We start from the raw sequence: 27,732 nt of genomic DNA, 5'->3' as shown, positions 1-27,732 counted from the left end.
CATAAAACTGCACTGAAGATAAAACCACCTAAAATCAGTAGTTAAAAAATAATAAAACAAGACACAAGACAGTGATGGACAATGAAGTTTTTAGACAATGGACAGAAGATGGCATAGTGGTGGCAGGCTCAGGACACTGAGGGAAGCCACAGAGTAAGTGTCTACAGTTGGACATGCCAGGGAAACTACCTAATGTATCCCGAAACCTGAAAAGCTGAGGAACTAGGAGGCTCCGGACATGCACATTATTCTCTCTGTCCACAGAGAGCCTAGAAGCGTCCACACATTAACAGTACCATGCACAACTAATATTCAGACCTAGGTTTCCGAATGTCATTCTCCATTCAAAAGAACCAGGACACTAGAAAGAGTTCTCAAATTTGATAACAAACACACAATCCATAAAAGAAACTTTTCATAACTAGACTTCATTAAAATTCAAAACAGCATCAGTCCTGCCTGAGACAACCTGTATCTGAGGAAACACCACGTGCACACTGAGGGTAAATTCTCTGAAATCGCTGGTCCGTTTTCCTCAAAAATATCAACATCACAAAAGAAAGAACAGGTAAGAAACTGCTCTCGATCAAGACAGTTGAAAAACGGTAGCAACAGACCAGGTGCAGTGGCTCACGCCTGTAATCCCAATACTCTGGGAGGCCAAGGCGGGCAGACTGCCTGAACTCAGGAGTTTGAAACCAGCCTGGGCAACAGGGCGAAACCCCGTCTCTACAAAAATACAAAAAATTAGCCAGGTGTGGGTGGTGGGCGCCTATAATCCCAGCTACTCAGGAGGCTGAGGCAGGAGAATCACTTGAACCCAGGAGGCAGAGGCTGCAGTGAGCCGAGTACACGACTGCACTCCAGCCTGGGTGACAGAGCGAGACTGTCTCAAAAAAAAGAAAAGAAAAACATCAAAAACAGTAACAAGAAAATGTGTAAGTGATCCTAGACAGCATTCTTTCCCCATAAAGAACACTACACTACAGGGACCAAAACCTGAATGAAGTCATATGGATTAGATGGCAGTAATGTCTCCATGCGAAACTGCTACTGGATGGTTGTATTGCTGTTATACAAGAAAATGCCCTTGTTTGTAAGAAAAAATGCACCACGGTATTCAAAATATGAACTTCACGCCAAAAACATTTAAATGGTGTAGAAAACAGGTTATTTGTACTGTATCTACAAGTTTTCTCAGCTATTTTCAATAAAAATAAAGGTAGAAAGAGCCCAAAACTGCAGTCCAAACCCCATCCAGGATGGCAACTATCCTAGCTCCAAAGACACCAGAAGCATATTCTGTGGGCACCAGTGAATATGAAGACTTGGTACTGGCAGATAGCACAACAGAAAACAGGTTTGAGGCGCAAGACTGAAAACAAAAGTGAGGGCCGAGCGTGGCGGCTCACACCTGCAAGCCTGGCACTTCAGGAGGCTGAGGCAGGAGGACCACTTGAACCCAGGAGCTCGAGGCTGCAGTAAGCTGTGATTGTGTCACTGCTCTCCATCCTGGGCAAGTGAGCAAAATCCTGTCTCTAAATAAATAAATACAGAAGTGAGCGAGAGTGTTCAGACAGAACTACGTGCCAGCCGTCATACTTCCATATTCTGCCTGCAGAACACCTGCAGGGATTCACAACCCCAATCTGAGACCCAAGGGCACGGCAGTAAAACCCTACGGATACTCATATTCATGGGTCCACCAATCCCCCTACTAAGCCACCAGTGAACAAGCTCCACCCTCTCAAAGAGCTCCCATCAGCTTTACCCCTTACTCCTAAACACAAGCCACATGACCAAGATGGCCAAATATTTGAGAAAAGCCACAGACATCAAGGAAAGAAACCAAAACAAATAGAAAAACAGGAATCCAGAAGAAACCAAGACAATGCCGTAACAGGGAAAAATAAACAAACAGTCCTCCACATATCTTTAAGTTCAACCAACCTCAAATCAAATACTCTTTTAGGCCAGTGAAGTAGCTCACACCTGCATTCCGAGAACTTTGGGAGGCCAAGGCAGGCAGACTGCTTGAGCCCAAAAGTTCAAGAGTTCAAAACCAGCCTGGGCAACATGGTGAGACCCCATGTCTACCAAAAATACTAAAAAATTAGTCGGGCATGGTAGTGTACACCTATAGTCCCAGCTACTCAGGAGGCTGAGGTGGGAAAATCACCTGAGCCCAAGTAGGTCAGGACTGCAGTATATATTTGTTTAAGGTAGACACACACACACACACACACACACACACACACACACACATATTTTTTAAATCAAGACTGCAGTATATATTTGTTTAAATATATATATTTAAAAGAAATCAAGACTGCAGTATGTATTTGTTTACAGAATATATATATATATATATATATATATATATATATATATAGAGAGAGAGAGAGAGAGAGAGAGAGAGAGAGAGAGAGAGAGAGAGGTGGAAGGGAGGAAGGAAGGAAGGAAGGAAGGAAGGGAGGGAGGGAGGGAGGGAGGGAGGGAGGGAAGGTGAGGAAGGGAGAAAGGGAGTGAGGGGAAGGAGGGGAGGGAGGGGAAGGAGGGAAGGAAGGGAAGGACGGGAAGGAAGGGAAGGAAGGGAGGGGAAGGAAGGAAAATCAAGCCAGACAGTGGTGGCTCATGCCTGTAAACTCAACGTTTTGGGAGGCTGAGGTGGAAGGATCACTTGAGCCCAGGAGTTCAAGACCAGCCTGGACAACACAGCAAGACTCCATCTCTTAAAAAAAAAAATTTTTTTTTTTTTCAGATTCCATCTCAAAAAATAATAAACACGTTTTTTAGTGGATGGTTGCATCTGTAATGAACATGTACACTTTTTCTCATTATTCCCTAAATAATACAGTATAAAAATTCTTTACGCAGCACTACATTGTATTAGGTATCGTAAGTAATCTAGACATGATTTAAAGTACAGGAGTCTATATCAGTAGTTTATATGCAAATATACACTATTTTATGTAAGGGATGTAAGCATCCATGGATTTGGGTATCTTCAGGAGATCCTAGAATCAATCCCCCATGGATACTGAGGGACAACTGTATAATACAAACATGTTCAGAGAGATAATACATATGTAATCCACGAGGTAAAGCCACATGTTAGTAGGGGGCTGGGCAAAAGGGAGGACCATCAAAGAACAAAACGGATACCCTGATTGAAGATAAAAGTTGTTCTTAATATCTTTAAGTACAGAGTCTGTATACTTTTTGTCCCCAAGGATTAAAAAAAAAAAGTAGAAAATAGACAAAATAATATTCTATGTCACTTCAGAAGACCAAAGAGAAGAAATTATCTGGAAATTATTTAAGAAAATTTCCCAGAACTAAAGGATATGTGGCTCCAAAGTGAAAGGATGGGTCCAATACAATGAAAATATCCATGCCAAAACACATCACTACAAAACTGCAGAACTCCAGAGACAAAGAAGGGATCCTTACAACTTCCAGAAGGTGGAGATAGGGAGGTATGGGGGAGTATCCATAAAAAGACCCAAAATTCCTAACAAATTCAGAGATCTATGCAATAATAGGTAGTGGCTGCTAACATCACAGAGTCAGATATTTCGTGCTTCTCTGAAAGGAAATGTAACCCATGATATTACTCTCCCCTATGAGAGAGAGACAGAGACACAGACAGAGAAAAAAACAGAATATTATCAAGCCTGTAGATCTCACTCCTGGGTAAGAGGAAATACAAGGGGAAGGAAACTTGTCCATGACACCATGAGGATCCCAGCTCTAGGAAACTACAAGAGAGATAACTACAAATAAATTGTAAAACGTTTAAAAAAAAAAAAAACTCAAAGGATTTGTCAACCAAGACAATTTCTAGTCCTTGCTTAGATCCTGATTTAAATAAACTTTTCAAAATACATTGATGAGTCAGGTCGGGCGTGGCACAAGACTGTAATCCCAGCACTTTGGGATACCGAGATGGGCGGTTCACAAGGTCAGGAGATCAAGACCATCTTGGCTAACACGGTGATACCCCGTCTCTACTAAAAATACAAAAAATTAGCCGGGCATGGTGGCACGTACCTGTAGTCCCAGCTACCCAGGAGGCTGAGGCAGGAGAATCACTTGAACCCAGGAGGCGGAGGTTACAGTGAGCCGAGATCACCGCGCCACTGCACTTCAGCCCGGGTGACAGAGTGAGACTCCATCTCAAAACAGATAAATAGACAGACAGACAGACAGACAGACAGACAGACAGGGCAAATGAGGCAATGTAAATTCTTACTGGATATTGGAAGAATCACCGTTAACCTTTTAAAGGTATGACAAAGGTAATGGTCCTACAGAGTCCTTATCTTTTACAGATACACACTAAGTTTTTCAAAAGTGAAATTATATGCCTAGGTTTACTTTCAAAAATTCAAAAGAAGCCGGAGGTGAGGTGGCTCATGCCTGTAATCCCAACACTCTGAGAGGCCAAGGTGGGTGGACTGCTTGAGCCCAGAGTTTTGAGACCAGCCTGGGCAACATGGCAAGACCCCCATTTCCGCAAAAACACAGAAAAATTATCCAGGCTAGGTGGTGTATGTCTGTAGTTCCAGTTATTTGAGAGGCTGAGGTGGCAGGAGCACCTGAACCCAGGGAGGTCAAGACTGCCATGTGTCATGATCGCACCACTGCACTCCAGTCTGGGCAACAGAGTGAGTGACCCTGTCTCCAAAAAAAATAAAATCAAAGGAAAGACGGATAAAAACATAGATATTTATAAGGGGGTCATGGATTGACACAAGTTCAATTTGAATGACGGGTACAAGGAGTTCATTATATTCTCTACCTTTTCCATAGTGTGGTTTTTTCCTAATGAAATCCAAACTACAAATTGTATCTGCTATATGAAGCTAAGAGACCATAAAGCCACACATACAAAATTCTCAGTAAAAATTACTTTCAAACGCAATTCTATACCCAGTCAAAATTTTTAAAACTGAAACAAGACTAAAGATATTTTCTGATGATATCTCAAAAAATTAGCCTCCCATGGATCCTTTTCTCAGGAAGTATTGAAAGATGTCCTCCGGCAAAATGAAGGATAAAAACAGAAAAGATAATGGCCAGAGAACCAGGAAACGTGCTGGAAAATATGCAAAAGGGACCCTATTAGATCCAGAGAGCAAGAATTTCATAGAGGATGTTAGATAGAGGCTCTAGTAAGATGGTTCTTAAGCGGAACAAAAAACAACTAATTGTTGTCAGATATGTTTGACTGCAGCAAAAACTATATTGAGAGGCTACCAAAAAGAATGAGAAAACTGACAAGTACTAGGAAACAAAGCAAAGGAAATACCATTGTTAACTCGTAGAAAAACAAAATTATACAATGTAGAAAATGTAGTCATAGTATACAATCTGGCTTATGGTGAACAAGACTTAGTCATAATCAAGCATGGAATATTGATTTTACCAAAAAAGATCATGTAACTATAATCAGTAGATGGAAGGAAGAAAGTGTGACAGGTGGCTTAAACAGCCATCTACCTTAATAAAAAGTCAACTTAAATCTTAAGTCAAATACAAAAATAGGGTCAGGGTTTGCCTACCCAGCCCTCAAACTTGCTTTTTCTTTGTAACAGAAGCTGATTTTGCTCAGAACCAACGTGCACATCCACCTCCATTTAGGCATGTGCTCAAGAAAAGCAGGCCCCGTTCAGGAGTAAGCCTAATTTCCCTTTCTAGTGAGTATTTCTTTAATCCATGACATGTTCCCAGGCCAAGTTTCCACATTCTTATCTAGCTACAAGAAAAATAACTTTCCCTTCTTCCCATGGACATTGTTGCATCTGAATCCAACTCCTGACACTGCTGCAGCCACCTGATTAATCAGAGGATAAAGTCTGCCAATGACTAAAGGGAGAAATGAAAAAACCTGGGGCACTGAACACATCACTGTGCTACCAAATCAATTAACCCCTGAGCCTGTCCCCTGGATTTCCAATTGTGAGTTAAGTCCTCTTATTTGAAGCCAATATAGGTCAGGTTCAATAACTGCATCCAAAAGCATCCTGATACAACAAACACACTGTTTAGAATACAGAGGTAAATCGAAGAAGCAGCTAGAAGAATGGAGGGAAAAGTGATTACAGGGCAGATGTTTCCAATGTGCCAATGTGCCCTAAAACCCTCAGGACACCCACAACAGTTTCTTCAATTTTGTCTATGAAGGCCCTGATGTGAAAATGTTTGACAAAGACTGCTCTACAGCAGCAGTCCCCGACCTTTTTTGGCACCAGGACTAGTTTTTTGTAAGAATTTTTCAAAGGATGGGGTATAGGGGGTTGGTGGTAGAGAGATGGTTTAAGGATGATTGAAGCGCATTACATTTACTGCTCTTTATTTCTACTAGTATTACATTGTAATATTAATATATAGTGAAATAATTATATAACTCAGCATAATATAGAAGCAATACACAATAAAAACTGAGAGCGGAGACTGAGGCCCGGTTTGAATCGTACCCCATCAACCACTTCCCATTTAAAATGGGAAACTTAGTTCGCCTCTAAGCCTGCTTCATCTTAGGTTAAATGAAAACAATATCTTACTGGCTTGTGGTATGTGTATGTTTTTAAGGTGCTTGGGGTGGTCAGGCGCTCCCAGCACTTTGGGAGGCTGCGGCAGGTCAAGAGATGAAGACCATCCTGGCCAACATGGTGAAACCCCATCACTACTAAAAATACAAAAGTTAGCTGGGCATGGGGGCGCGTGCCAGTAGCTCCAGTTACTCAAGAGGCTGAGGCAAGAGAATCGCTTGAACCCAGGAAGCAAAAGTTGCAGTGAGCCAAGACTGCGCCACTGCACTCCAGAAGAGCAAAAACAGAGGGAAAATCTTCCAGACTAATTTCTCCATTAACTAGAAGAACATGGTATGGTAACACAAAGTGCTTTCTTAGAGAAATAATGCCTAATAGCTCTAAAATTCAGGCGGAACAAGTCATGAAGTGATGAGAAAGAAAAGTTCAGGGAACTCTGATGAACTGACCCTAAGGCAGCTCCCAGGACCCCACCTCCTAGTGTTCACATCCTGTGCAGCCCATTCCCCTTGAGTGTGGGCAGAACCTGTGACTTGTTTTTAGCCAATAGAATACAACAAGGTAATGAGATGTCATGTCCACAGTTATGACATGTAGGATGTACACCCCTTGCAAGGTGACTCTCCTTCACCGGCTTTGCAAAAGAGGATGTCAGAAAGGACCACTTGGCCAGAAGTTGATGACAGATATTTGCTGATTGACAGCAAGAAACTGAGGCCCTCAGTCTGAGAGTATATAAAGTAATAGACTACTGCCAACAACCATATGCACTTAGAAGAGATCTTTCTGTGGTTAAGTCTCAACTGAGACCACAGGCTCACAGTTAAGCTGAGTCCACTGCTTAGGTCTTCTAAGACCCTAAAGCAGTGGACTCAGCTTAACTGTGCTCTGACATCTAACCCACAGAAACTGAGATAATAAATGAAAGTGTATGTTTAAGCTACTCAGTCGTGATGCTGTCAAACAGCAAGAGATAAATATACTGCTGCGTAATGAAGCTCTTCTATTACATTCCCTGCTCCGCTCAAATACTGATTTTCAACTACTCTAACTTTATTGCAGATACACACATGAAGTCAACTTCTGCTTGTCACAATTACTCTTAAGCAAACCTCACATCCAAGATGTCCACATTAACCACAATCTGATGCTGCATTTTATGATAGCCATTTTAACAACCTTGTCTGCTAATTCCATTATCTGTCATTACTATTTCTATTGATTAAGTTTTCTGTCTTCAAGTTCACTAATCTTTTTTTCTAACTGTCTAAAATACCATTAACGCAATCCAGTATATTTTTCATATCACATATTATAGTTTTTGCTGCTAAAAGTTTGATCTGGGTCTTTCTTATACCTTCCACGTTTTCTGCCAAACTTTCTGAACATATAAAATACAGTTACAACAACTGTTTTAATATCTTTGTCAATCCTAACATCTATGTGAGTTCTAGGTTTCAAATGCTTCATCTCCTAATTGAGTTATGTTAACCTGCTTCTTTAGACATTCAGTAATTTTTGATTGCATGCTGGACATTGTACATGGTTAGTACTGGAATCTGTTATGTAAAGAACACTGGGTATTGCAATAACAGGCGATTATTTACATTACTTTCAGATTGGTTTGATTCTTTCCAGGCTTGCTTTTAAGCTTTTTTCAGACAGAGCTAGGAGTCTTTACTTCAGGACTAGTTTAGCCCCACTACTAAGACATAACTCGTCTGGGGTCTCAATGAATCCCGCATCCTTTCCACTCTGGTTATAAGGGACTCATATAATTCCCAGCCCTCTGTAAACTCTGAGATTTGTTCTGCTTATAGCTCCCCCAAAAATTCTTCTTTTATGAATCTTCACCTTATACATGTACAATCAAACACTTCAGGGGACTACTAAGTAGATGTTTAAAAACTCTTTCTTGGCATAGCTCCCTCCTCTCCAGAACTCCGCTCCTTAAAAGACAACCACCCTGGGTTACCCCAACACCCCAATCTTTGTTTTCTCAACTCGGTGGAGCCACATGGCTTTATTTGGGATTCCCCACCCTGCACTGAAGTCTGAAAAGTGCCTTCATGCAGAGAACGGGCCATCACAGGGCTCATCTCATTTGGTTCCCATCAGTCAGGGATCACGGTCCTGTGCTGCCTATTATCTGATATCTAAAAACAGTTGTTCCCTGTGTTTTGTCCAGTTTTCTAGAGGTTTACAGTAGGAAGGCAAATTCAGAAGAGTCAAAGGCAGAAACCATGATTCCTGACACTGAAGTTTAAATGTTTTATAAGATACAACTGTTACATAAACACACACACCATTAACTATCACATCACCCCATCTTTATTTTTTCATGGCAGTTATCATTTTTTGTAATTATGTTATTTGCTTTCTTATTTATTCTACATCTTACAATGCAACATAAGCCCTAAGTGCAGAGACCTTGTCAATCTTGTCACCCCTGTATCCTTAACACCCGAAACATACCACAGCCAAGAAGAGGCACTCAAATTCAACAAACTAATTAAATCAATAAATAAGTTTCTAAGTATTTCACTGAATATAGACTGTGAACTCTTCTCATTAGTAAATTCTAATCTATATGCAGGTAAACCTGACCCAGGAGAGTTTTTTGGAACTGTCTATTATCTTAATTAGCATCATCCAAGTAAAGGTTCTTAGTTGCAAACACAGAAACTGGCTCGGGCTTTGTTGAAGCTGCAAGAAGTTATTAAAGTTTATTAGGCAACTCACAGGAAAGCCACGGGGGCCAGGCTGGAGGACTACATAGTCAAGAACATCCAAAATTCAAACCACCAATATGGTCCAATGAAGACCAAACGAGACTCAAGCACTGCAACTTACACTGATCCCAACACCAGGCACTACATGTTGCAATCTCAGTCACTGCTGCCTATCAAAAACAGATATAGCTGCCATCCCATCCCCATCCCTCCTTGACTACAAACACAGAGTCTACATACTCCCTGCTTCTGCAAATCACTGGCCTCTGAGGCAGTCAAGCACAGCCAGTCAAGGAAGCCACAGGATTGCATCCTAACTGCAAAAGTGGTAGGGAAAAGTGAACAATTAGCTTTTTTAATGGTGGAGATCTCTGCCTCCCATCAAAACTCCTAAGGTAAAGAATTCCTCAAACATAGAAAGGTGTTAGATAATCCAAAAAACCTAATGAACCAATGGCACAAGGCATCAATCCCAATATACCAGAACTTTTAGCTATTTCTTCAGTTAATGGATTACAGAAACTCTTCTTTCCTTTTCTCTAAATGTTTAACTTTAGGGCACTTAATTGTTCAGGCTTTTTATTGTCTGGAACTGGCGTATGCAATCTACTAATTTACTTCCTTGCAACTTATAAAACAGGGATAATACCAATCACTTTGGTAGGGTTGCTGTAAATACTTTTAACTGGGCCAGGCGCAGTGGCTCACGCCTGTAATCCCAGCACTTCGGGAGGCCAGGGCAGGTGGATCACGAGGTCAAGAGATCAAGACCATCCTGGTCAACATGGTGAAACACCGTCTCTACTAAAAATACAAAAAATTAGCTGGGCATGGTGGCACGTGCCTCTAACTAATCCCAGCTACTCAGGAGGCTGAGGCACAAGAATTGCCTGAACCCAGGAGGCGGAGGTTGCGGTGAGCCGAGATCACGTCATTGCACTCCAGCCTGGGTAACAAGAGCGAAACTCCGTCTCAAAAAATAATAATAATAACTAATAATAGTTATTCAATAGACCAGTGGCTGGTCTGCTGCAGGTAACTGATTAATCGTAGCTGTTGTTAACATTACTAAATAGTAGCTTATTTTTTAAGAGGAGAAACTCAGAGTTACACCTTCTTTAAAACGTAATCTGCCAAAAGGTCCAAGTTTTTATTTTACCCTGGTATTATCAGTGATCCCACACTCCCTATGTTACCAGAAATAAAGCAACAAGTAGTTTAAAGTGGTCTAAAATGGTACCACCAAAACGAAGTTCAAGAAATTATAAACAAATAAATAAAACTGCTCACCCAAGCCACAAGCCAGGTTTTCCTTTACACTTCACTCCACAGAGTTGTGACTAACTGAAAGCTTCAAGAGCCAGGCAAAGTGGCGTATGCTTCATGAGGCTGAGGCAGAAGGATCACTTGAACCCAGGAGTTTGGACTAGCCTGGGCAACACAGTAAGATCCCCATTGCCATAAAAGTTTGATTTAAAAAAAAAAAAAAAGAAAGCTCTATGAGGGCAGGAACCATGAATATCCATCTGATTCACTACTATGTCCCAAGAGCCTAACATGGAGCCAGGTAGAGACCTGCAACAAATTACCATCTGATTATTCCCTTTTCCAAGTAACTATACAGAAACTAGTCACTGAAAAAGATTACAAAACTATGTCCAAACAAATCTCTTAACAAGCTTTAAGAAAGCTCGTTCACTTGACAAGATCAACAGCTTCAATAATTTTCTAACTACACAACTCATTCTTTTGAAAACCTGTCCATACTACAAACTTTCCTTCATTCTTTCTGTTCTGTTGTCCAAACTTGAAGTTAAATCAAAAAAGAATCAAAATGAACTTTTCTGTCAGTCTTAAAAAAAAAAAAAAAAAATCAAAGCGACAGGGATTTTTGCTGCTGTTGCTGCTGCTGTTCGTTTTTGAGACAGGGTCTCGCTGTGGGTGTACCTGCCCAGGCTGGAGTACAATGGCACAAATACATCTCACCGCAGCCTCAACCTCCCAGAATCAAGCAATCCTCCTGCCTCAACCTCCTGAGCACCTGGACTACTGGGGAACACCACCACACCTGGCTATAGCACTTATATTCAATATGCACCTGACAGCTACTACAAATGCTGGAGCTACATTCCACATATAACTGCTGAATGAACTTCACTGTGTCAGCAACAACAGTGAAGAAGATCCTGATCCAGGCTGATTCTCCTCCGTGACTTATAACTGTTCCTAATGACCACTAAGGACTGTCCCCATTTTCCATAGACTACTACAATTACATATATACTCCTTTAACACAGAAGGCAGAATCTTTCCGCTCCACATTCACAATATCTAGCTCTTAATACATAGTAGGCATTTCATATGCATTTGTTGAGTTATTCCACAAGAAATTTTCTTTCTCCTAACTACATAGAGCTTTCTAATCCTATCTTTTAAAAAAGTCACCTTTTCCTTTTTCCTCAAAGCTCCCATATTCTCTGTTTCTCTTTTCCTCCAAGTGCACAAACATCTTCCTACTGTAGGTTTTGGTCCTTGAGACCAATTAGTAAAGATTGTCGTTCACTGATTCATTCAACAAATGTTTATTTCGTGCTTACTATGTGCCAAGCACCCTACCAACCCCTCAAATTGCAAGAGAGAGCAAAACACTACTGGTCCGATCTCCGGAGGGCGCTGTTCAAACAAGCACTAAAAAATTACCAACTGTAATAAGCGTTATGAAACAAGAGCACAAGGAGATGAGATTTTAAAAGCTAAGAGCTGATAGAAGGAAAGGTGCTTCCCTGACTAAGTGACATCTGAGCTGAAACTGAAGGAAGAAGAGAAGTTAACTAAAAGAAAGAAGCGATGATCCCAAACCAAGGAAAAAGCACATGCAGAGACCAGGAGCCGGCAGAGTCACATGATCTGCAGACCAGTGAGAAGAGTAAGCAAACTAGATCCAGATCATTCAGGTGGCAGGGCTGACAGGTCCCGTGACTAATGTAGTCTTTACCCCAAAAGTCAGAATAAATCATTTTAAAATTTTGTAGGTTTTTTTTAAGAGAGAAAATTCTTGTTCATCTATTTGCTTAAATCCCTCTTCCATTTCTGCTCACTCAAGTGAACTTTCCTTATTCTTTGACCTTCCCTATAGACCCACATCCTTTACTTTACATATCTGTATCTCTGTCTTACTCAGCAAACAGCCTTCCTACAAACTGTCTCCCATGAATCTTAAAATGCCTGGCTTCTCCCTTTGCATAACTGACTCTAATATTGCTGAGTAACTGTGGGCCTTCAGGCCAATTCCTAGGTAAATTTACCTAGTTTTACTGATGTTTTAAATTGTACTACAGAAGCACAACACAACAAGGAAATGCAAAAAAAAATAATAAATTGTGAAACACTCATTGAGATCCTATTCGTTTTCTTACCATTGTTGTTTCAAAAAACTTTTACAAAACAATCTTTTATACCACAGAAGCAATGTCTCTCAATAATGAACATTTGATGTAAAGCAAAAAACACCACTGTGATAAGTTATTCTTTTCAAGGAAAATAACCAAATCAGAACAAATTTTTCAGCAGACAGTATTTCTCTTAGGGACTAGAGTCTTATTTTTAATCAAACAAACTTTTAAGTCAAATTAACTGTTAAAAAGGATTCTAAAATGAAACAAAAATTTTCTGACTTTCAAAAGCAACATCAACAATTATTCCACTTTATAGACTCTACGTTCTCTTTAAGGAAAATTTAACTTATGTCCAGTCTAGACTGAGTCCTTAAGCCTACTCAAGAACTCTTAGAAAGATTTCCCCAACCAGAACATAACTTCCATGATAGCAAAGACAGGTGTGGCCTTTGTTTCATTACTGATTCCCAGGCCCTCAGTTCCCTATGTGGCACCAGCGGGTGCCCAGTAAACAGTTGTATCACTCTACAAGATAAACACTTTTTAAATAACCAATCTTCCAATTAGGATACATGTGAAAATAAAGAGAATATGAGATTGTTCTTTCTTTTTGAGACAGAGTCTCACTCCGTCACCAGGCACCAGGCTGGAGAGCAGTGGTGCCACCTCAGCTCACTGCAACCTCCACCTCCCGGGTTCAAGCAATTCTCCTGCCTCAGCCTCCCGAGTAGCTGGGACTACAGGCGCACGCCACCACGCCCAGCTAATGAGAATATGAGATATTTTTAGGCAAATACTGAGATGTTCAGAAAAGATGAAATTGCTCACGTGCTCAGCTACTCTCTCTTTTCCAAACCATGAATTATGACAACCTTTTCCTTTACAGATTCACAGCTTCCAACACTGACATTTCCCACTGCCCCATTTTTTAGCTTATATTTAATGGTGCTACAAATTATTTCCACCTGTTCCTAATTTAAGTTCTGAACTACAATAATAATTCTATCTTCTGTTCTTCAACAGTTCCTTCAAGTCCTCCGTACGAAATACTCTCCATGTCCCACTAAACCAATCACTGCATTCCTAAAACCTTTTACTACGCTGCCAACAAAGCTTAATACTCTTCTTCCTATCCAAAAACTTGGTAACATTGCTGTTTGAATCCAGAAATACTCACTTTGGTCTGTTGGAAATTAAAGTATAATTAAGAATATTTTTAAGGTTTTCCCATCTGTCTTCTACTTTTCACCTCTTCGTATTCCCTCATGCCTATACATTACGTCTAGAATGGTCCTGCCTTCCAAATCCTCCTTCTTACCTGCCTTCCAAATCTTACCTTCTTACCTCCTTTTTAGGTCACCTCCCCGTAACCCAGAGATCTGTCCTCACTCCCTGCTGAAAAACCCTCAATCACCCCAAATTCAAATTATTTATAATATTAAAGATTCATCACCCCTCTCATGTCCACAACTGTCCCCTTCACTTTCTGAACATACCAAACTCACTCACCCTCCCTCTCTCATCTGATGCTTCAGGCATATGATTCCTGTCATTCTCCAAAGTCACCTTCATCTCCCCCACCACCAGTGGTTGCCCACATGACTTCATCCAGTAGATTGTCAAGTCCCCAAGTTCCACCATAAAAAGCCTATCCACTCCTCAAGATCAAGATCCAGTCCCGTCTCCTCCACAACACACTTGAATCCCCCGTAACTGGCTTACTTCCTGTGCTCTTCTAGCTCTCCACCTGTAAAGCCCTCTAACTGTTAACGGCCATGGTCTTGTCTGTGTTTAAGTTTTCCTGTATTCACACACTTATCTCAACATTAAAAGCAGATGTAACCAAATCTTATTCACTTTTGTAGTCAAAAGCTTCTGCCATCACCACTGATATCTCATACAGAGAACATGCAAATGTCCTCTGAAGAACATTTCTGAAGAAATGTCCTCTGTCAACTGAAGAACAACAAGAGCCTCCCTTTTCTGCAGGCATTTACAATTTATCAAAACATCAGTTATTCAACCAACAGAGTAAAGAAATAAAGGGAAACCAGAAAATATTTTAACTACAGCATATATCTGATGAAGAATATTTTGTTATTTAAAATAAAAAGCTTACAGCACAACTTAAGGTGTTCAAACTCAGTCATAATTAAAGATATGCAAATCCAAACCACTAGACATCATTATTCACCTATTACATTCACAAAAATCTAAAACGTATAACAACCGTGTTGGTGAGTTTTGAGAAACTATACACTTTCAGACACTGCTGGTGAAAGCATGAACCAGTGCTACTGTCCGGAAGACAGTATGGCAATACATATTCAAATGCGCATATACCTGGTGAACCAGTCGCTTTCCTTATAAACAGATGTCCTACTGCCAATACTCACAAACACAACTATATATGCAAGTAAGTATACAGCAACATTGTTGAAAAGAGCAAAAATATGAATTTAAATGTCCTTTCATGCAGTCTGACTAAATAGAGGTACATCCATAAAACAGCATACAACCATTAAAAATAATAGGGGCTGGGTACAGTGGCTCACACCTGCACTGTGGGAGGACAAGATGGGAGGATCACTGAGACCAGCAGTTCAAGACCAGCCCAGGCAACATACCAAGACTATGTCTCCACAAAAAACTTAAAAATTAGCTGGGCATGGTGGTGCACACCTATAATCCCAGCTACTCAGGAAGCTGAGGTGTGAGGATCACTTGAGCCCAGGAGGACAAGGCTGCAGTGAACTATGATCATGCAACTGCACTTCAGCCTCAGTGACAAAGTGAGGCCCCGTCTCAAATTAAAAAAAAAAAACAAACGGGAGCTCTGTGAGCTGATATGGAAATATTTCTAAGATAAATCAAAAGTTGCAAAACTGAGTTGTAAAACTGTGTGTTTAGTATGCATGATTCCATTTGGTTTGGGTTTTAAGTTCTTAGACAATGTGTACATACACACATACATATACCCCTAATGTCTATGCACTTAAAAATAATAGGCTCTAACACAATACATATTAAAATAATTGTGTTGGTATGTACACATGCATACATTTCTGGTAGGAAAAACTGAATAGTTATTATTATGGAGCATGAGAAGGGGGAAATGATCTGCTATCATTCCATAGGGCTTGTGTTTTTAAACTATATACTACTTGTAGATCTTTAAAAACTAAAACAATCTAGATGATCAGAACTGTACCTTATATTATGTTTTATAAGATTGCTCAAATAGAAGCCCTAACAAATAAGACAGTAAGAAAAGAGGGACATGCCCTCTAGTCCAATAGTTAACCAAGTGCAGTGAGTCCTAGACAGAATTACCCTCGGTGCCATTACCAAAGCTCTCAGTGATAGAAAGCCATCGAGGCAGGCTAACACCACAACTTTTGGCCACCAGAGAATCCTCACATGAACCTTCCCATGACCGTACCACAAACTGACATTTCTCAAACACCCTTCGTTTTTCTCAGGAAAGGGCACACATCCTGTATTCTTTCCTCCTTTCCAAAATGTTCTTAGCACAAGCATCATTCCGATTTCTGGACTGACACCTGCACTAAGCGGCTGATCTCCTCTTTGACCGCCCCCAGTGGACTCCTCAGCACTCAGACTCTCCTTCTCTTCTCTCCGCCACGCCATTCTGCTGTTCTGCTCTTCTGTTCATCTCCTCATCTGCTTGTGGGGCCTGGGGTTTAGGGTTTACATGGATACAGGAAAGGGGGGCTTGGCAGGCCAAAAGGCAACTTTAGGGTGCAAAAACAGGCACACCTGCTCCAATTGAGTGTTGTTGGGTTTCCAGGCTAGATGTAATAATAATGACAGCCAGCTAAGTGATCAAAATAAAGTGCTAACCTGATAACAGGTAAAGAATATTTCTCCAGGAATACCCTCATTTTAAATGCGGGAACCCAGATTTTATCTTGATCTAATGGAATGAACTCCAACAGTGAAAATTACAAGCAACCGAAAAGTGAAGTAGTAATTTGAGGACAAGAACTACCTTTGTTCCCTCTGATCATGCAAGTAAGTAGCTTCCTATACATCTACTCTAATGCTGTATATATACTGCCCACTGTAGTACTGATACTAACAAAACCTTATTTAAAACCTTCAGCTTCTCACCTTTAAATATTTACTTCACTTTAAATATTCACTTCACCTTTAAACATTCACTTGAGTATTTAAATATGCAGATTATTTTTCTATAGGGCAAAAAGGACAACTGAGTGAACCATTCACTAGACATGAGCTCCCACATAAAAAGCCACATACTTTTTTTTGAGACAGAGTTTCGCTCTTGTTACCCAGGCTGAAGTGCAATGGCACGATCTCGGCTGACCGCAACCTCTGCCTCCTGGGGTCAGGCAATTCTCCTGCCTCAGCCTCCTGAGTAGCTGGGATTACAGACACGCGCCACCGTGCCCAGATAATTTTTTGTATTTTTAGTAGAGACGGGGTTTCACCATGTTGACCAGGATGGTCTCAATCTCTTGACCTCGTGAATCACCCACTTCAGCCTCCCAAAGTGCTGGGATTACAGGCGTGAGCCACCGCACCTGGCCAAAAGCCACATACTTACTTTATGAGAACTATCCCTATAAAATCCCACTGAACTCCGTACGCCTTGTCCTTTATCACCTCTTCTGTAGAAAGAACAAAGAACCAAGAGTCAAGAAAAATAACAGCAGTCCCAGGCCTGCTTATTCTGAGGCACTGACCAGTCCTCTGCAGCCATCTCCTTCTCTAATACGTGAGAAATGAACTGTATGTAACAGTGTTTCTCAAAATGTTCCTACTACATCAGGATTACTTGGAGCTCTTATTAAGAAAGTAGATTCCAGAGCTTCACTCCAAACCTACAGAGAGGCCTCTGGGCTTAGAAATCTCTTCACTTTTGACAAGTTCTCCAGAAGACTGTTTGGGAACCATTAGTTTTCCCAAGTCCCTACTAGATCTAATAATATAGTTAAAAGGAATCTTAGATATTTTTCTTTTTTCGCACCCACAGGAATTTAAGAGAGTCAGTAAATGTGTGTTTAAATATCTCTGCTATCATCCTTCTTGCAGTGTTCAATGACTCAAATCTTTATGAAATCCTGACAACATGCAAGTGTTATCACTGCGTTGTTTGCTGAGGATATGAGAGGAAGACATACAGTATAGTCCAGTTAACTGTTAACACTAAATACAAAAGCGCAGGTTTCAAATATTGTTTGTATGATGCAATCACAGCAATCAAGACTATGTTTCTATTAGAAAATAAAGTGTCAGTAAAATAATTATTAGTCCTAAAATCCCTTCACTATTAATAGTTACATTTTTCTAATCTGACCATATATGCGTATTTTGCATAAGTGTCTATTTGAATTTGCATACCATAGTTTAAGAGATTAATAATCAAATACAGAAAATAAACTTATTAATTAGAGCAATCCATTGTCTTTTCAACGTTTATTTCTGGAAGTTTCTCTCAAAACATTTGAAAGTGTGACAGGCAACGTATAATCATCCCCCATTCCCCCTTCTTTCAGTAGACACAAATTTTCAGCCAAATAGCCACCTAAAGACCACATATCCCAGACTCCTTTGCATCTAAACATGGCCACATGACTAAATTCTGATCAACAGGGTATGAACAAAAGACATGTATGCAACTTCCAGTTTGTCTTTAAAGGGATGGAATGTGCCTTCCCAAAATCCTATTCCTGGACCGTGGATGTCATGGGAAGCTGCCTGGTACTGTGAAGAACATGGTATCTCCTTAAGCAAAAGAAAGCGACAAGACAGAAGGAACCAAGCTCCCTCATATCATGGTGCCACCATATCAACCTTACATAAGTTATACTGTTTTATAAAGGAAAAATAAACGTTTTGTTTAAGCCACAGTAGTCAGAAACAGGCCCATCTACATTCTAACTAGTGCATATAAGAAAGCTTAAATTTATCACAACTATTAAATAGCAGCCACCAACCAACTCAGCAAAGCTAAAACTCTAATTATAAATTCTTACTTTACGTCATGATAAAGCTTCCTACTGGATAACCCCACTACTGAGACTATTGCTACTGTGCCATTGTATCTTTACATGGCATTTTACACTTTTACAAAGCATTTCATTATAGTGTCTCATTTCATACTCTCAAAATCCTGGGCAAGGCAGCCAGTGCTATCTATACCTGACATATAGGATATTGAAGCAAGGAGAAGCTATTTTGCCCAAGATGACATGGCTAAGGAGTGGTCAGGAAGGATTCCGCATACAGCTTCCACATTCCATCATTCCATTAATCTAAACTCCCTACGTGCCGGGCACTGGAGTTATAGCCATCATCAAGAAAGCCTTACTCCTATCCAAATGGACTTTAAAATCTGAAAGGGAGAAGCTGAAATTGAATGAACAATTATATATATGAACATATATGAATAACTGTATTTGCAGTAAGGTTGTCAAAGAAAAACAGATGGTCCTGCTTGGCCAAAAGAAGAATGTATGGCCAAAAAAGCTACCTGGACTAGGGTTTGGGGTAGGTCTCCCTGGAGAAAATACTTATGCTAGGATCACAGAATGAGTATGAATGAAGAGGAGGAGAGGAAAAGTGCGAGAAAGAAATCCGTGAAGAAATGTACATGCATTACCTCAATTTTCACAAGATTCCTATGCTAATTACTATCAACCTCATCTTACAGATGAAGAAACTGAGGTCTGGTGAAATCACTGTGCCTAAAGTCACACGGCCAACAGAACCTGGTGAGACTCAGATCAGCCAGACTGGAGACTCTGTTCACAGTTTCATGGGCAAGAGATCTTTCCACAGTATCATGCTGCCTTGACTGCTGTCTGTAACTAAATAGCAAGCAGACAGACAGCACAATTCAAGCTTTTTTTTCTTTTGAAACAGGGTTTCACCATGTTGCCCAGGCTGATCTCGAACCCCTGACCTCAACTGATTCACCCACCTAGGCCTCCCAAAGTGCTGGGATTACAGGTGTGAGCCTACACCTGGCCTTGAGCATCTTTTTACCAGAATATACGGGTGCCGAGATGCGCCTTAATCATACACGTCCATAACATTTTATGGACATGTGAAAGTGAAAGCTTTTTTGAAAAACCTGGAAGACAAGACGCATAGCTCTGGTAGAAGAACCAACTGCCAAGATGCCGCAATGGCTGTGTTATCGAATAATATAGGTAATGATAATATAGAAAAGATTTTTGTGAAAGCTTTTTAAAAATTAAAAAATCAAATCTTGTAACTGGAAATTTTATACACTCAGAAAAATTAGGGGGTTATTTAATGAACAGGGATTATTTAAAACAGAGTTGATGTTGAAAGCCAGTTTCATTCCATGTTAAACCATTTCAGTGGGCCCCCTCCAAAAAATCAATTAAAACAAACTTTTCTAATATGGAGAGATAAAACAAGAAGTCACTAACAAGAACAAAGACACATTTTAAGCTATACTCACTGCATATCAGATATGAGCATGTGCCCCAAAACAAAGTGTGTGTGTATATACACATATGGAATCTGTCAAAACTTAGTTTTAACAGTAATACCATCTTTTAAAAATCACCTTCTAGAAGAGAAGAGACATAGCTCTGGTAGAATAATCAATTGCCAAGACACCAATATGGTTCTCCATTAGCAAAACATATGCCCAGGAGGAACCACACCATTTTAGGTATTATCTCCAAAAAACAATTCTCACCCATTTTAGTACTCCGGAAGTAGGATTTCAAAGCAAACGCTTAACTTTTTAAATACCTAGCTGGCTTCTACAGCGCAATACTTCCACATCATTTTGTTTTCATATACAGAAAAAAAAAATCCAACTAAGCCTGCTTGCAGCCCATAGATTAAGAAATAAGATCTGTCTTCAATTACCCAATATGAACCTTCAATTATTGTCACATGAAGTCTACATTTCACTTTCAAACGCCCCTATGGTAAACATTACAACTCTAGCTTAACATTGTAGCATTGACATAAAGCAAGATTTCAAAAGCTTTCTTCATTTGGGAGCAACTGAGAAATTTTAGGTAATTTAATATAATTTGCTGATTTTTCCAAGTAAACACAAATTTTAACTCCCCAAACTTTTTACTCCAAAGTTGAGCTAGCTTTGGATTATAAATTACCACAACTTCTCCAGCCATCAGAAAATTGTCCAACAGTCAAGATAACATCTGCTAAAAAGTCTCTTAAAAGGCAAAACCACTACTACATATACACATAAGGTGCTATTCTACTAGTCACACAACTCACTTTCACAGGACAAACTGTTAGTATCAAGTTTCAGGAAACACATACAATAGTTTCAAGTAGGCCAGGCGCGGTGGCTCAAGCCTGTAATCCCAGCACTTTGGGAGGCCGAGGCGGGTGGATCACGAGGTCAAGAGATGGAGACCATCCTGGTCAACTTGGTGAAACCCCGTCTCTACTAAAAACATAAAAACTTAGCTGGGCACGGTGTAATCCCAGCTACTCGAAAGGCTGAGGCAGGAGAATTGCCTGAACCCTGGAGACGGAGGTTGCGGTGAGCCGAGATCACGCCATTGCACTCCAGCCCAGGTAACAAGAGCGAAACTCCGTCTCAAAAAAAAAAAAAAGTTTCAAGTAATATCTTTACTCCTAAATCTAAAATAGACACACATAAATGGAGGTAAAATCACCAAAACACTCAACAGAGAGTAAAGCTTCTTAGTTCAGCTTAAATAACTGCTTATGAACACTACGAAATAAGACTAACACAACTTTGGAGATGAAGCACTAAGTTCTTGATAAAGACTTTCTGGAAGTTTTTGGGTTTTGCTGGGTTGAGATAAGCTTCTTCTGGGGGGCAGTGAAACTGTTTCCTATGTATGTATAGGAAACGTGAAAGGCCTCTGAAATACAAGAAAAGCTAAGGCCAAAGCAAAGACAAACTGGCAGACACCTAATCACAAGTACCAAGAAAGTCACAAGTGAAGTCCAATCTTCTACCAGTCTGTGTTTAATGGCATATATAAGGCAATTCCCTTCTCGCCTATAATAGTTAATTCTGTCCACATTTTCTTCTCATAACTAGATACTTGTCAACCATAAACAGGCACACAAAAACACCTCAGGGCAGTCTAAATTTCTAAGCTATTTCTTTAAAAAAAAATGGTTTTCAAGTGAAAACCAAGACTGAATCCAAATTAACACTTTATTTGTATAGTTACAAAACAAAACGCAAGCCAAAGGTTACCCTCTTATGTTTGTAACAAGGTATCCTGAAGTTTCCTCTGGCAGATAAATATTCATAGCACTATAAAAACCCAAGGTAAATTGCTTAAATACATTGTTGCAGTTACCTAGGCCTCTCCACCCCCATATCTTTAAGTCATAAACATTCACTCTCCCTAACAGTAACTCGTAAATAACACTAAGGAGCAAACATCAGACAATATTTTAGAGGGGAAAAAAATTTTTTAACAAATGGTCGTTTTTACTATCCACATTCCCTAACAAGACATTGCACTAACATGGAACGTTTTCGGTTATCGTTAGTGCCTCTAAAAACCTGGACTTACTAGTTTTTAAATCCCTTGTACAAAATAATGTGTTAAGTTTCTAACGGGTCTCACCAAAATATCTTTAAAAGGTTTAAGAGATGATCTTATACTTAGATCTCAAATTCCTAACAATAACGGATCTCACTAGATCACTTAGTCCATTTCCCACCCCTACCAATCATCCCATTCATTCAAGTCTATTCCTTCAAACCCTTTTTCAACACCCACCAGGTAAAAACGAGTGTGCCCTCATGGTGCAAACAGAAGGGAAGGCTCTTCCTCCTATAATAATCTCTGAACGTCTGCCTCTCGAGGTAAAAATAAACTTTTTACACCTAGTCTTACAAGAGAACTGTGTGTAGACATTGACAGGAATCCTTAACTTTCTGGCATGGTTTTAAGTCTAAATAAATTTGGACAGCTACCATAAACACCACTGCTATGCCAGGGAAAATCCTGCACTGGGATACCTCAAGTACATGTAAAGAAAAAAAAACTATAATCAAGTAAGCTTTGTTCATAACAAGTTGCTTTGAAAAAATCTTCTGCAGTTTAAAACCTCAGCACATGAAACTTTAGTTCTAGCCTCACGTTTTTAAAAATCTACTTGAAAACAATAATCTCCTAAAGTAACTCATCAACATATAAGAAATTTAAGAAATATAAGAAATTTAAGAAAACAAAGCTAAAGGCAATTCCACTGAATTACTAAAACACCCCAGAATCAAAGTGTTAATATTCATTAACATTTTGGACACAAAGTATAAAGGGGTCACAGAAGAACCCTTAAGCATTCACAGAATAAAATAACTAAACATAACTTGACACGAAACTTTATGATTCATCAATACTCAGAAAATGACTATCATCAAAATTAAGTGTGAAGTACAAAACACACCAAGGAATAATACTTTTAATTCCTTTCTTTCAAAAATTGACTGCATTGTTTTTTGGGGGAGAGAAAAGGACTGAAAAGTTTCAGTGAGAGGACTCACTACCATTACCTTACTTTTCCATGATAAAAACCGTAGGGGATACAATCTCTAGGTTACAATCCTGAGTCATTACACACGAATCACTTCAAAATTTGCCAGTATTTCTAATAATGAGTTACACCCTAGTGGTTTACAAGTCCAGACTGGCTACAGCTTCCTGGCTCCTGGATTCCCAGCTGTATGACCTTAGACCAGTCAGTGCCCTTCTCTAGGCTTAGTCTCCTCATCTGTAAAATGGGAACAGTTCCTACTGGTTGGGCAAGCTCGTCAATCCACTGAAAACCCTGACAACAGCATCTGGCACTCTTCGTCCCAATCTTCAACTGGGTGTGAAAACAATGTTCTAAGGTGTATTTTCTGACAATTTGGGTGGAATTCAAGAACCAAATGGTAATGGCATTCATGCGCTGCGCCTAGATTACAGGATTCGTGTCACCTAGGGTTGGGCGAAAGGCACAAGCAAAAAGCCGGAGTCACTGACTCACTAATTTTACCATTTTTAACTATTTCAGATTAGGGAGGAGCCTTTCGCCAAGTGCCGAGCTACTCAGCAGCTTTGGTGGCTCCGAAGCGAGAGTGGGTTTGTGCCTATAAATAGACTCGTGAAGTTTTGTGGTGATGCACAGGTATCCATCCTAATTCACCTCTCCTCAGCCACCAACTCCCCCGGCTGCAGGGCAGGTCATCCCTCCTCCACCCCGAGCCGCCGGGGACACTCGCGCTCCCCGCCCAACTTCGGAGGCCAGCGAGTGCCCCTCGCTGCGGCGCGGACCCCCAGGGCCGCCGAGGCAGCGGCTCCCGACCTTCGCCGGCGCCCGGCCCGGCCCGGCCCGGCCCCGCTGTCCTCGCCCACCCAGCAGCCGGCCCCATTTTCTTAACCCGTGCATTGTCCTTGCGAAGCACCCCGGCGGTTCCCACACTGGTGGGGACCGAGAGGAGGGACGAGGGAGGAGCTGGGGGAAGAGGATGAGGAGGAAGAGGAGGAGGAGGAGGAAGACAACCTCCACCCCTTCGCTGGGGCGGCCAGAGAAGGTCTGGCGCTGTCTGCGGCCCCCCAAGCCCCGGCTCCCCGGAGGCCGCGGCCCCCGCTCCCACCCTCCGCAACTTTCCCTCCGCTCTCGCCCGCCGCTCCTCCGGGACCGGGCCTGGGGCTCCCTCCCTCGGCAGCCAGCCCCGGGCCCGCGGCGCCTCCTCCTAAAATGGCAGGTCCCTCCCTCCGCCCGGCCGGCCTCGGCGCGGACCCGGCTGCGGGCCGCCGGAGGAGCCGCGCGCCGGGCCGGGCGGGGCCGCGGCCGGGCCGGACACTCACCGGGACGATGGCGGGGCGCTCGCGCCGCTTCCTCCGGTGAGTCTCAGCCTCGGGCTCCCGCGCCGCGCTCCCGCTCCCGCCGCGGCCTCCGCAGCCAGCGCCGCCCCGGCCGCCTCTCTCCGCCCCCGGCGCTCCGGCTTCTGGCCGCGCCGCAGCCTGCTCAGTCTCTCCTCGGCTCGCGGTTCCAACGGCGCCCGGGGCCGGGGAGGCGACAGCCCCCTCCCCGGCAAATACCGCAGTCCCCGGGCCCCGAGTCCCGGCGGCGGGGCCGCGCGGCCCGGCCCGGCGTGGAGGGCGGCGGCGACGAGGCCGGGCGCCGAACGGCGGCTGCTGCAGGCGGCTTCTTCCCGAAGAGGATTTTGTAAATCTCACAAAATGGCGCGCGCTCCGAACCTGCGCAGCGAGAAGCGCCGGGGCCCGGGCGGCGGCGGCGGCTCCTCCGCCAGGAGAGCCCGAACCGCCCGCCCCCGAGTCCCCGCACAGACAGACAGACACTCGCACACACCCGCACACCCGCGCGCACACTCGCTCTCGCACACGCTCCCTCGCACACACACTCGCACTCACACCGGTCCCGCCCGCTCGCCGGCGGCGGCAGCGGCACCAACAGCAGCAGCAGGAACAGCAGCAGCAGAAGCGGCGGCGGCGGCGCCCGCACCCCCCTCTCGGGGTGTCCGCTCCCTGAGCCCGACCTGGGCCACGATCAGCAGCAGCGACGGCAGCAGTCTCCCCGGATACCCCCGCCGCGATTGCCGCCGCCACCCCCGCCTCACTCCAATGGGGCTTTTTATTATTATTCGGGCGGGAAGCGAAAGGGTTTAAAAAAAAACCAACCAACAAAATGGCGACGGACCGACCCGGTCGCTATAGCAACTGTCAATCAAAACGCAAAACCCCGGCTGACGTGCTGACGTCCTTCTCCCGCCCCCCGGCCCCGAGCCGGCAGGCGGGGCCTGTTGCTCGGGTAACGGCAGATTCCGTTCCCTCCTTTCCGTCTCCCCCTCCGTCCCCAGCCAACCACCCAACCCCCCTCAGGTCACGTGAAGGATAAATTCGGAGCTCGGGCCCGCTACGAGTGTCAGAGGAGGGCGCGTGATTCGCCCGGGGGAGGGGAAAGGAGGAGGACGGCTGGGCCGAGGGAGGGAAGGGGCAGAGGCAGGGGGGCGAGGCGGCGGCCCGGCCTGTGCGCGAGCGCCGGCCGCCTCGCCCCGCCCCGCGTCCGCCGCGCCCGCGCCGACTGCGGCCCGGGGAGCGCGCGCGGCCTCCCGCGCCGCCGCCTCCGCAGCCCCAGCGCTCCGCGCTTCCGCGCCGGCGCCCGCAGCCCCGCCTGTGCCGGTGCAGGGCGGGGGGGACGGGCGGCCCCGGGCGGGGGAGGGGTCGGGAAGCCGCGGCCTTTGGGTGGGGACCCGGGAAGCCCACCCCGCTCGCCAGTGCCTGGAGGGCTCTCACCGCGGTCCGGGCACGGCGCTCGCCTCGCTCCCGGGGGAGCGCGCCGGCCGCGGCTGTCCGCGCGTGGAGCCGGTTCTTCGAAGGGCTCGCGGGTCCCCTCGCCGGAAAAAGCCGGCGGAGGCCGCGGTGGGGGCGGGGAGGAGCCGCCGCCGCCGCGCCCCAGACATCGCAGGAATTCCGGACGTTGCGCCAGCCACGGCGGCCCTGCGGCTGGCACCCGGCTCCGGTCGGACTGCTCGGGTTTTGTGGCGCCGGAGACCAGCGTTGGGAAATTAGGCTGGAGCCATCATGAAAACTTTTTCAGGCTGTGCACGCTCGCTGGTGTCTGCCCATCTGCTTCCAACCCCTCCCCACCTTTCTGGGTGCAGCCTGCCTGCTCCATCGGAATGCCCCTTAGATGAATCCCCTTGTGCTGTTACTGTGTCCTTGTCCACTTCCGTGGTTTTCTTTTCCATACACCTTCTCGGTTTCGAGTCTTAATTTGCCCGCTTGTCCTTAACCATCAAAACTCTTCATATCCTAGCTTTCGCTGATTTTTATTCTGTCTACCCCTTCTGCCTGGCTACGTATTGCTGGGTGAGCTCCCGAGGCTTGAAAACCCAAGTATGCTGTGCTGGCTGCTATGTAATCAGTAGAGAGCCACCAGCTAAAAATTGTGTTTTGTAATGTAATGGTATTTAATAAATGTATAACTAAAAACTATGTGTGTGTGTATATACTATTTTACAGCAGTCACTAATCGATTGATTTCTAAGCTTGATTTTGCCACCTTGTGATAGTGTTCATAGCCCATTTTTTATAAACTTCACAAATATGGTAGCAACAGATAAAATCTTATGAACAATATTAAGTGTAAAAAACTCAGTAGATGCCACTGTCTATGCTACATGACTCAAAGACACCCCCTTTAAATGACTTCCAACAAAATGTCCTTGCTACGGTTACTAGGACATTGATATACTAAGGTAACCATTCGGATCAGCACAGACTTGGAAAGAAGCCTGACTAAATCAAAAATAAATTGGTCAAAAAGTAATCAGGCAAATAGCTTGCTTCGGTCTGATCTCCATGATACCAAAACGCTGCAGTCACTGGCAAAAGTTCTTTCGGATTATTGTTTCAAAATTGTCCTGCTAATGTGATTAAAGTCCACGGTCAACTTAATTGTTCTGAAGAAAGAGGAAGTGGCCCAGAGCGCCCCTTATTCAGAGGAGAGGTCGCTACCTGGTTCCTCCCAAGCTCAAACTTCCACCTATACAACTAACTCCTTCCTCTCTGCTGGTGGGTCTCTCCTTCCTGTCCCCCACCCCATTCACCAACGTTTCGCTTCTAACGCAGCACGTATTTGCAACCTTTAATACTAAGTTAAATTTGAGTCGAATTTTTATCACCGGTCATGGAAGTAACTTGTATGATAGTGTCTCAAGATATATGTCCTTGTCTTCAGTTCAGATCAACCTAGAAGATTATCGGAGTGAGGCAGAATTGAGATTATAAACGTGTGGGAATAGAAGTCATTGCTGGTCATCATATCTAGAAGGCTGCACCCTTCCCCTCCCTCCCCCCCCCACCCCCCGGCTCCCAGTATGGCACACATTGGTCAACGAATGTCATATTCAGGTTGGAATGCTGTAAAATGGTTTTATACAGGCTTCACCTAAAAGTAACCTGTAAATTACATCTGGCTCCAAACAAGTGATCACATGTAGGCAGGAAGGACTCCGGTACAGATGCCAACTGACGT

At 43.2% G+C, this 27,732-nt stretch overlaps 1 protein-coding gene across 1 annotated transcript in view; it reads right to left on the bottom strand.

Moving 5' to 3' along the window:
- DYRK1A (dual specificity tyrosine phosphorylation regulated kinase 1A) overlaps positions 1-26,101 on the bottom strand; it is a 141,550-nt gene extending 115,449 nt beyond the window's left edge. Inside the window, exon 1 of the mRNA XM_035283101.3 lies at positions 25,989-26,101. The gene's annotated coding sequence lies outside the window, so the exon portion shown is untranslated. The remainder of the gene's footprint in view (positions 1-25,988) is intronic.
- Between the last annotated feature and the right edge of the window lie 1,631 nt (positions 26,102-27,732).

Source organism: Callithrix jacchus, chromosome 21 (genome assembly GCF_049354715.1).
Source record: "Callithrix jacchus isolate 240 chromosome 21, calJac240_pri, whole genome shotgun sequence".
NCBI classification, from domain to species: Eukaryota; Metazoa; Chordata; class Mammalia; order Primates; family Cebidae; genus Callithrix; species Callithrix jacchus.
Note: the sequence above shows the minus strand (reverse complement) of the source record. Positions and strands in the feature narration are given on the sequence as shown.